Here is a 12,104-nt window from a genome sequence, read left to right on the forward strand (position 1 = left end):
GAAATCGACAAATCACATAGGGTTATCAACTACGCACATGGTGAGATGCTTCTAGCTGCGTGCTGCGAGCTGCCTCATTATTAAAGGAAAATGATGTAGATATTATTAGTACTATGGTAGTTGACATGTAGAGAGAAAAAAGAAGAAAAAATTAAGTATAATAGGGGGAAAACTATATTATTATTATTATTATTATTATTATTATTATTATTATAATAACTTAATTATTAATTTAGTTCCTAATTATTTTAAATAATTTAATTTGATCCTTAAATTTTTAAAAGGTTTAATTTAATCATCAAAATCTTAAAAATAATCAATTTGGACTCAAATTTTTAAAAATAAATCAATTTGATTTCCAAGTTATTTTAAAAGATCTAATTTGATCCTTAAGTTCTTAAAAATTGAATGATCAAATTGATTCATTTTAAGAACTTGAGAACTAAATTGAATCTTTTAAAAATTTAGAGACCAAATTAAATTATTTTTAAGAATTTGAAGATTAAATTGAATTTTTTAAAAATTTGTAAATCATTTCTTTTTAATCCTCCAAATTCAAAAGTTATTTTTTTAGTCCTTGAAATTCACAAAATACTCAGTTTAGTTCCTCTGCACAACATGAGTCAAATATGAAATAAGAAATTCACAATTTGCGACGATTTTTTACTGCCAAAATTTGATTTTCTATTTTACATTTTAAACATACACTTGTAGTGGTTAAAACCTTTCATAATCAAGTCAATAAAAAATTAAAACTTATTAATTGCTTTAAAAATTGCTTTAATTTTTTTTTATAAACTTGATTTTGACAATTTCAAGTCACCATAAAATCGTACTTTAAAATATAAAATAGAAAATTAAATTATGGCGATAAACAATGCCAAAAATTATGAATCTCTTATTTTCTGTTTGGCTCACACTTTGGAGAAGGACAAAAAAAATCATTTTGCAGATTCCAAAGACTAAAAAAAACAACTCCAAGTTTGAAGGATTAAAAAGAAAATGACTCACATTTAAGGAACTAAAAACATATTTAAGTCAATTTTTAATTAAGCCTAAAAAATAAAGAAAAATAATACCAAATGAGTTTGAATTTAGGCTAAAATATGTTATTGATTCATAACAAATACTTAAATTTTATGTTTGTTCCCTAATAAAAAAATTTCTTTGTGTTCAACTGTTTCATGGAATCTTTTTAGATTTCTGAGAATTTGGAGATAAAAATATAATATTCTTGTGTTTGTTACAAGTTTTGAAAAAACATTATGTGTATTATTGAATCTTGGGAATGTTATAATTTCATTCTTTACCATGTGTTCCAACATTTCTATTCCCATGAGGATGACGGGGTGGGAATGTAAGAATTTGTTGTATAATACACATGAAACTTCCTTTATTATTTATTTTCATTAAATTATTTTAAATTTTAAAAATTATTCTCAAGAATATTAAAATGTAACCAAACATATTTTTTAAAATACTTGAGAATGATATTCTCATGTTATACGACTAGGAATAACATTCCTAAGAATGTAAAATGATTCTGTGAAACAAACACTTCTTTGGTATTTGAAAATTTTTGGTTCTGGTCCTTGCATTAGGATTCCTCAGTCAAATGATGACATGGTCATTAAAATTCAAAATGCAATTTCTGATGGTTTTAAAAACTACCACTATTCACTTTAATTTCAAATTACAATTAGTAACCCTAATTTCTTTTGTGTTCCAAATCACTTAGTGAGGTTGTGCTTGTTGAACCATTGCTTATGACGCTACTAAAAAATATGAACCAAGTACTAACCTATTCAAATTAGGGCCAAATAACAATACAAGCTTATTTTTTGGGCTCCAAGATGTTTTTTGAATAATTAAAATACCCATTGATGATAACTTAGTTATTGTGAAGGCACGCTGCATTAGGTGAGAATTAGTATACTTAACTCACCAGGTTACCTGAACAAGACAATCAACAATAAAAACTAGATGAACTAATAGAAAGAATCAACGCATTTAATGATGGAACTATTTTACCACAAAACCAACATATTATCATCGGGTGAATCAAGTATGCCGAATGATAGCCTTCTTGGGCAACATTAGGTGCATGATCTTGCAAGATGGTGGGAACTACCAAGTCAACATAGAATATGTTCGTCTATTGCACGATGTAGATCAAATTAAGCAGTATGCTTGGGGAGTTGTGGTTTAGGCAAACTTGCACTCAACCATGGTGGTAATAAAAAATAATGATAAAAATAACATTTAATGATAAAAAATGTTGATTTGAGAAAAATCTAAGTATTTAGTAAAAGATGAATTTTGAGCTATTACTAGTGATGTAATGAACATACATTCATGCATGGGTTCATAAACATTGTGAATGAGCAAGCATGTAAGTTAGGGTCGCTTAATGGACAATCAACCTAATGACAAAGGTTAATGAAGTCAAGGATGATGGACCTCGGAGGATAGGTAGATCAGTTCAACTAATTCCACATCGAGGTAAAGGTCTTTGTGAGTCTTATATCATTGTAAGTCACTACCCACATCAAATGTACCTACCTTGGTGTATCATAACATCATTTTCATTGATTAGTTAACAATGTTCCCCAACAATGGGTAACATTTTCTTGTGGATCCGCTTACAAAAAGGTTGAAGCGTTAACAAGTATTTGAATCATCGAGGAAAATATAAGACTAAAGCATATGTTAGTCATAACAATGAACACCCGACTTTGTTTGAATGATGATCTCATGAATGGAGTTCAATGGGTAACAACGAAATTGATTATTGACTAAAGTACATCAAAATTATTATTCTTGCAGAGCTATTCTAATTCTCATTCTTATGGTGATGTGTATTGTAAGTCATGACAATAGTAGTATTGAGGTATTTACATATATATTGTGTTTAATTTAAAATACCTCTTAATGGACTCAATGACAATAGTTGTAGGGGGTTACAAAGTACCCTTTGAGGGTTCACCTAAGTGTAGTGGTGTGACCTCTACTATGAGATATGAATTAATCTTTAAGTGACAATCGCAAAACAAGATACATGCACTCACACCGGTGTATAGAATATTTGGAGCCTTAGGCAAAAAAATTAAAGGAACTTAATACTATATAAATTCTCAATACCCGTATAAATATTATAGCTTTTTGAACTATAAAATCATTTATCAAATTTTACAATAAATTAATTTTAATATTTCACTCTCAATATGTAAGATGACTAATCCAATCAATCTCTTATAACATTATTGATATTAGTATAAGAAAATTTAAACAATTTTAATTTTAAAAAAATTTCTTTCAAGTGTAACAACAATTATCTTTAAACCTTTGACAATTCACTTCAAGTCTTCAAAAGAGTATTAGGAATTTAAGATGAGACAAAAAGTAGAGACACAATAAAAGAACTAGAAGAATTTGGAGTGAAAATATTAGGGGTGTTTGGTTTGGTTGTTTTCTGTTTTTATTTTCACTAGAAATAGAAAATGATGATGAAAATGCGTTTGGTTGGATTTTTGAAAACATTTTTAGTGAAAATATTTTCCCAAACTAACCCAAAAATGAAAACAATATTTTTCCGTTTTCAGTTGAAAACACGAAAAAATGAAAACGCGGTGATTTTTCCCATACTTCTCTCTCTTTCTTTTTTTTCTTCTCTCCATAGACAGCAAACCCTCAGTCTCTCCATTTTTTGTCTCTGCTTTTCTTCTCTCTCACACGAAACCATTTCCTTATACCTCTCTCCATCGATCCTGCTCTGCCACACCACCACCATTGCTCCACCGCACCACTACCGCCACAACACCATTTCCGGTTGACAATCTCTTGGTGAGATTTGTTTCATGTCTCCTTTTTTCCCCTTTTTTTGCTTCATGAGTCCGTGGGTCTTCTATGTTCTACTGATTTTTTAATGGGGATGATGATTCTTCATTTTAGGGTTTCATAATTTTTTTCTATTTTCCCCTTTCCTTTTTTTTCCTTCTCAAATTTCTCTTTTTTGTCTAACTTTGATGGTTGATTGGTATTTTTGCTAGGAAAATTTCCAAGATTAAGTTAGGTATTCTTTTGATTGGATAAAATAAGATTATTTGGGATTTCTTTTGTTTAGATAAAATAAGATTATGCGTAATAAAATCATTAATCCTTATCAACCATGGTTTTTCCTTTACCAAGAAATGGAATTTGCAAATGTTTGTTATGCAAGCAATGCGTAATGTGTGTGTGATCGGGCTTAATACAAGGCTTGAAATGAGGGTAGAAGTTGTATGGGTTTGGTTTGGTGAGCATGACATACATGTTCCACAAATTACAAATACATTGCTTGTGTTGTGCACTAGCTAATAATATTTTGCACTTTTGTAATAATTGAATTGGAAAAAGACTCTTCGCAACTTGTCATGGCATTTGTTTATTCAAGTTTCTTTTTTCCTGCATAGTTGCACTTTATGTTTATTCTGCATAATTGTAATAATATTTTGCACTTTTGTAATAATATTTTGTACTTTATAATTGAATTGGAAAAAGACTCTTCGCAATTTGTCATGGCATTTGTTTATTCAAGTTTCTTTTTTCCTGCATAGTTGTACTTTATGTTTATTCTGCATAATTGTAATAATATTTTTCACTTTTGTAATAATATTTTGTACTTTATGTTTATTCAAGTTTCTTTTTTCCTGCATAGTTGTTTCTTTTTTCGCAACTTACAATAATATTTTGCACTTTATGTTTATTTTGCATAATTGTACTTTCTTCCCTTGATGAAGTAGTCTAGAACTTGTTGACTACCTTTAACAGCTTGACTTATTGCTTCAGTCAGTAGAAGATAGCTTTAGATAACTTCCTAGGTTCAAAACTCAATAACATACTGATAGGACCCTTGAGGATATAATGATATACAAACTTGGTTTAGCCGCAAAATAGAAGTAATTGCATATGTTGAGCGGGTAAGAGTATTTATGGAATTTATTAGGTAGTTAGAGATGTAGGAGCAAGGCAAAGGCTTATCTTAAATAGTAGGAGGGGATTGTTTCCAAATGTTAACCTAAAGGAACCAAGTTGTTGCTCTGTTGTCAAAGGGGAAAATCTTGGAAGGAGAATTATTCTTTTGTTTTTAAAGATTCAACTATCATTGACAGTCTCTATTGAATCTTTCTTCTTCCATACTATCTCTCAGATATCTCATTCATGGGTTCCTAACACATACTGCAATAAAAACTGCCTGAATAACATACTAGTTATGCATCTAGAGAATTACTTGTTTTTTGTTAAATATTATGGTTAATTTATAAACAACTTGCTTCTTGAACTTGTTAAAGTTACCCCTTTATATGTGTGTGTTGTTTTGGGGGATTTTGTGCAATTCCGCATGAGGTTTTGTAAATATATTGTTTCATAACTTCTATCGGAGATGGACAAGAATTAACTCAAAATTACTAGAGGAAAAGGAAGGGGAAAATATGTTAAGTTAAATATCAAACAAATAGTTTTATAGGCTAATAGTAATGTATGCTTGAATTCAACTATGTTTTTAAGCTATTGTCATTATTCACATCACCTTGGTTGGTAATGCTTAAATAATAATGATGAGAGCTTAGGGCTGGTAAGTTCTTTTATTTAATTCATCAACTCAAGTTATGCAAGGTTCATTTTGGCTTTTATTAACATTCATTTGATCCAGTCCTTTGGGCTTGTTAGCATCTTGTTTTTATTGATTGTGAGCAAGGTTTTAAATTGTGATTGCGGTTTCTTCTTCTTCTTCTCTTCATTTCTATTGTGGTTTGTCTAAGATGGAATAAATATAATCATTGTTATATGCATTGTTGACATGGTGTTCTTGGCCTAAGATGGGAGGAAAAAGTGAGAAGGGTGAAGTTATGGAGTGGTCAGTTGCAAATACAAAGGCTTTCATTGAAAAAATTTATGAGAGAGTGAAAAATGGGCAATTACAAGGGTCAACCTTCAAAACTACCACATGGGAAGAAATTAACAAAGACTTGTTTAAGATGATCCAAACTAATTATGGTGTGAACAAGTTGAAGTCTAAGTTTAATCGTTTGAGACAAATGCATTGTGATTTTTCAACTTTGCTAGTCCGTACCCAAGTCACTTGGGAAATGGAATCCAACAAAGTGAACGTCCCTGATGAAGTATGGGACGAATTGATTAAGGTATAACTTATCCTAAAATTATTGTTATTGTTGTTGTTGTATGTTGTCATTGCCTAGTATTGACATTGAACACTTTATCTTTTATAGAAAGGAAGACATTACAAGAATTTCAAGAAACATGGTTTTGAGTACAACTATGATATCCTCAGTGACATATTCAATTCAAGCACAGCAACTGGGAAACTAAGTCATGCTTCTACTCAAAAGCCACCAAATTTTGATGAGGAGAGAGCCATGGAAGGTGATTTCCTTACAAAGGGGATTCATATTAGTGTTTCTGATGATGAGAAGGATGATATCAAAGGGCTTAGGCACAAAAGGAAGGAAATATTTTCTTCGGGTGAGCGTTGCCGTAAAGAGGGAAAAACTTCTAACAAAGAGATGTTAGACAAAATTGTAAGCATTTGGAGTAATTCAATGAGCCAAAAGACAACAACTTCAAGAGCTAGAGAAGAGCGATATAAGGGAAAGACTTCTCAAGCTTCTCAAGCTACTAGTCCAATAAGTGATCCTTATTCAGCAAAGGCATGCATGGAACTATTGGACAACATGCAAGATGTTCCCACTTCAGCTTACTTTAAGTTGATGGAGAAGTTTACAAGTGAGCATTGGAGGCAAATGTTCATAGTGATGGATGCAGAGCGAAGGAAGCAATTGATAAAATCTCTTACTGAGTAGAATCTCTTGTTGAGAATTGGAGGCAAATGTTTATTCAAAGTGTTTATGTCATGTGTCTAAACTTGTTTAATTTTATTGTGGTGTGTCTGCACTTGTTATGGGACAATGTTAGGTTATATTATTCAAAGTGTTTATGTCATGTGTCTAAACTTTATGTTTTTATAATTAGGACGTCATTGTGTACATTATGCTTGGTATAATGGTAGGTTATATTATGGGACAATGTTTTTAATTAATGCGTTACATTATTTATATGTGCATGTAGATATGTCTTTGAATTCATCTAACAATAGCTCAAGTAGCATAGATTCTGAATTGGATGATTATGACGATTTAATGGATTTAGTGTTAGTTATGACCATCATGGAATGTGAACATAGTTTTATTGGTAAAACTCCATGTAGGGCATCTATGTTGACTGGAAAAATGTATACCATAGAATTCTTAGTAGGTCATGAAACAAGATGTTATGAGAACTTTCGGATGAAAAAAGATGTATTTATGAATTTTTGTGAAACTTTAAAGGAAGTTGGTAATTTATGTGATGGTAAGAAAGTCATCATAGAGGAAGCAATTGCAATGTTCTTGATTATAATATGTCATAACTTGCGTCATCAAGTAGTTGCTGAACGGTTTCAACCTTTATTGCACACGGTGAACAAGTGGTTCCAGATTATCCTAAAAGCAGTTTGCAAGCTAGGCACGAGCATAATTCATCAAAGAAATCAAACAAGTACACACCCTCATATTAGGGGCAATCCAAAATACTACCCATACTTCAAGGTATTTCTTTACTAATAATTTTGTTTATTTATATATTTTCTAGTGAAGTAAGTATCATGTTAAAATCATTATAAATGTAGGATTGCATTGGTGCCATTGATGGAACGCATGTATCTGCTTGGGCTCCTGCTTCTAAACAAACTGCTTTTCATGGAAAAAGTGTTGGTGACACAAAATGTATTAGCTATGTGATTTTGATATACTTTTCACGTTTGTTTATTTTGGTTAGGAAGGGACGACAAACGATTCAAGGGTATTTTTGGATGCTTTATCTCCCGAAAATAATTTCCCAAAGCCTAATAGATGTATGTTTATCTTTTATTTATTTATTTATTAGTTTAACGTAATGATTGTTATAGTCCAAAGCATACATTCTTATTGAATAGATGAATTATTCTTGTTGCAGATCAATTCTATTTGGTCGACTCTGGATTTCCTAACATGTCAGGCTATCTCGTCCCTTTCAGAAGGAACAAATATCATTTGCACGATTTTCATGAAGGATATGGACGTCCACGTGGAAAAGAAGAATTATTCAATTACAAACACTCTTTATTAAGGAATGTCATTGAAAGATGCTTTGGAGTTTTGAAAACAAGATTTCCAATTTTGAAATTGATGCCAAGTTATCCCATTAGAAGACAAAGATTAATTTCCATTTCTTGTTGCACTATACATAATTTTATAAGAATGCAAAATGGTGCGGATACACTCTTTGTCCAATATGCTCAACAACTCGTGGATATGGATGAGCAATGGTTAAGTGTAGAGCAACAAGGTGTCAACGAAAATCAAGAAGCTGAAATGACACAAGTTCGACAAACCATAACAAATGAAATGTGGGAAAATTACCATAGATCTTAAAAGAATTTATATTTAATGTTGAGCTTTTGTTAGCATTCATACTTAAGAACTTTCATTTATATTTAATGGCATGTATTATCTTATTTATTATTTAGAGTTAAATTGCAACATGATTTTTATTTCAAGTTAAATTGCAAGTTCATTTTATTAATTCTCCACTTGTTTATTTTCTTGGTATTTATATAGAATGATATACATCAGTTATGAAAATAGTTCAAACCAAACGCATTTTCAATGTTTTTATTTCCTGAAAGCAGAAAACAAGAAGTCAAACCAAACATATTTATAGAATTCTAATCTTTTGAAAATGAAAATTGTTTTCAGAAAATGAAAATAGAAAATGAAAATGCAAACCAAACACACTCTTATGTTTTCATTGGAAAAAAATCAATCTCTCTTTTTATTTTAAGGTTAATATACTAAATCACACTTTTAAACCTTGGTATCTCTCTTATTAAATACAACTATTTTTTCCTCTCTTATTAAATACAACTATTTTTTCCTCTCAGTATGCCACGACGTCGACCATCCTGTTGCACCGTTGTACCACCACCATGCAACTTCGCATCAAGTGCACCATAGTACTTCAACAAGTCCAATTGGAGCAAAGCAAAAACTAAACAATTTGTAAAGCACATCAGTTCTTCCATAGACATTGATTATCAACACCTGAAATCTAAAACGAGGAATTTGTAAATTTGATTATCAACCACGATAGCAAAACCTGACAATAAAACAAATAAGAATTACAAAGCAAAGTTAAATAGATTGCAGTTGTGGAGATTATCAAGTTTGAAGAGAGAGAAAAATAAGGCTTAAATTATTAATTGCAGCGGTTAATTACAAAGAGAGAAAAAAAGTTGTAGTTAATAAAAGAGAGGACAACAAGGTTTAAAAGTATGATTTAGTATAGTAATCTTAAAATTAATTAATTAAAATAGATGAGAGATTGACTTTTTTGTCCAAAATTCGTATTGTAGTGTTGATTGTTAATGCTTTCATACTAAAAGGGCGTGAGTGCATTAACAAACTCATATATAGAGAGGTGCTCTGATCCTACTCCACTGAACTTATGGATCTGAAGCATGTACAGTAATTTTAATTTAAACAGTATGTGTTTGAACAGTATTTTCTGGAAGCACAGTAGTCTGATATTTTAGTTGGATGATACTGTAGCAGTAAGTTCCGTGGATGAGAAAGGGCAGTAAGGCTAAGGTGTATTGTTCAAATAAAATATTGAGACATAATATACTGGTGGCTATAGGAGTAATGTTCAAACTATATTGTCTGAAAAAAAAAAAAATCTTCTTTTTCATTTATTCAGATCCAAGAAGTTCTGTAACATATAGCCTTATGGAGAGATTCCTATGGAACCAAATGAAGGCAAAGATATTAGAGAATGTTTTAATTATGTCTAGATTATTGCGATCCTTTTCCCGTATTTCTTTTCGCTCGAATTCCTCCACTTCATCTTCTTCAAGAAACACCAATCTCTTAAATGATCAAGATAACCAGACCCAAGAGGTCGTCCCAAAACACAATCTCTTCGATGAGGAAGTCCGATTCGAAGATATTAATCAAAACATGGATGACTGGAACATTCCAGAAATCCCTCAGGATCAACTATACGTTCCTAAAACAATTAAAGACAAACACAACTTTGATTACATAATCAAAACAGTAGAAAACAATATTCCTCTAGGACAAGATATAGGGGAAGAATTTCATCTACTTTCAAAAAATTCAATTTATGAACATAGCCGTAAGTATAAATATTTACACATCGGTTGTGTGCAAGTAGCCATCAAGCCCTTAATTGATATGGGCATAGATGCAGCAGTTTTAATGTGTCTAAGAGATATTAGGCATAATCAATTTGAAGACTCCCTAATTGGAACAGTCGAAACCAGCCTAGGACAAGGTCCAATATATTTTAATTGTTATCCAAACAAAACAGTGAGTCTGATGGACAGAAACATTCTTGACTCTCTGTTCTTAAACATCCACTTTCATGGCCTTGACATGAAAGAAGGATCAATCCCAGCAGCCTTAATTTATAGGATCCAGTACAAGGTCATGAATACTTGTGCATCTAGAGTCCTGTTAAAACCTCAAAAAGGAGAAACAACCTTGTTTATCACTGAAATGACAAAGGCTAACGTGTCTCTCCCAAGAAAAATAAAATGGGATGAAGTAACTCTTCCCGAAAGATGGGTTATGGATAAGGCCACACCGTCTATTCCCCGACCCGCTCCAACCATAGAGCATATTAAGCAAGATAACTCCGGAAAGGTAGAGATAACCTTCAACAGGAGAAATTCTTTTTCATCAAGGATAGAAGCCTCTAGGTCTGAATATGAGTCAGCCAGAAGGTCTTTTTCAGTTAGAACCCGTTCAATTCCAGTAGGACTAACCAGATCTGAGTCACATAACCAGTTCCCTACTGTAAACCTCCAAGGATTAGACACTACTTCTAGCATACCTAGAACAACTTACAACCAAGAACAGGAGGACGACCAAAAGTCGATCCAATCCCCAACATACTCTTCTATGGAACCTTATGATGTTATTTGACAACTTTAGCATTGATAAGGAAACCCTTAGGAAAGATTTCTATTCTCCGGAGAATGAACCCCAAAGGAGATGGTTTTTCCAACATTACAAGGGTACAAACAGAAAACAAATCCAAGACAAGTTCTACGAATTTGTCGAAAGAGTCAAAATTAATGTCCTTTTCTTTGATTGGTTTCATGCTTATGCCATCAGAAAGGATATAGATTACCCATGGAAACAAGACATCATAGGTGATCCAACAACAAATGTCATAACAAATTGGCAAGTGAAGGATGGTGAGTTAATCCAATCGGAATTACCTCCCGCAACACAATATCAACTACCAAACATCAAAGACAGTAACAATAAACCTGTCATGGCAATACCATTCAAAACAAAAGATGTCAACGAGGAAATAACCTCTAAAGACATTAAGAGCCTAATGGAACAGGCAAATTATACCAACAAATACTTACAAGCGTTAGGAGAAACCATAAAAACTAAGGTAGTTCCTAAACAAAAATCAATTGAGGAAACTTCGCCAAAAATCCCCATTGAGAAACCTTTATTCAAACCTTTCAAAGTTAGTGAGAAGGCTAAAAGAAAAATTAGGGAACTTAGAAAAACTAAATCCTTAATTGAAGGCGTAGGTGACAACCATAGTGAATTACTAAACAAGATTGGTAGTTTACTTAAAGTCATTCCAGATACCCCCCAAGCCTCGGAAAATACTTCCAAAATGGTAACAAGAAGTACCTCCAAATTAATCAATGTTATTAATGAAGATAGTGACCAAAGCTCAGATAACACAACTAAGGTAGGATCAGTGTCAGAAAAGAATATAAATCCAATTAATTCCAAACACTGGAAAACACCCTCCAAATTATATTATCAACGTCCAACTGCCCCTGACCTTCTATTAGAAGAAAGAGGTGAAAACAATTTTAAGAGTTTTAGTGCAAACAACATCTATGAATGGAACATAGATGCACAAACGGAGTATAACATCATGAATACACTCCAACATATGACCATGGTAGCTAC

The sequence above is a fragment of the Glycine soja genome, chromosome 15 (assembly GCF_004193775.1).
Source record: "Glycine soja cultivar W05 chromosome 15, ASM419377v2, whole genome shotgun sequence".
NCBI classification, from domain to species: Eukaryota; Viridiplantae; Streptophyta; class Magnoliopsida; order Fabales; family Fabaceae; genus Glycine; species Glycine soja.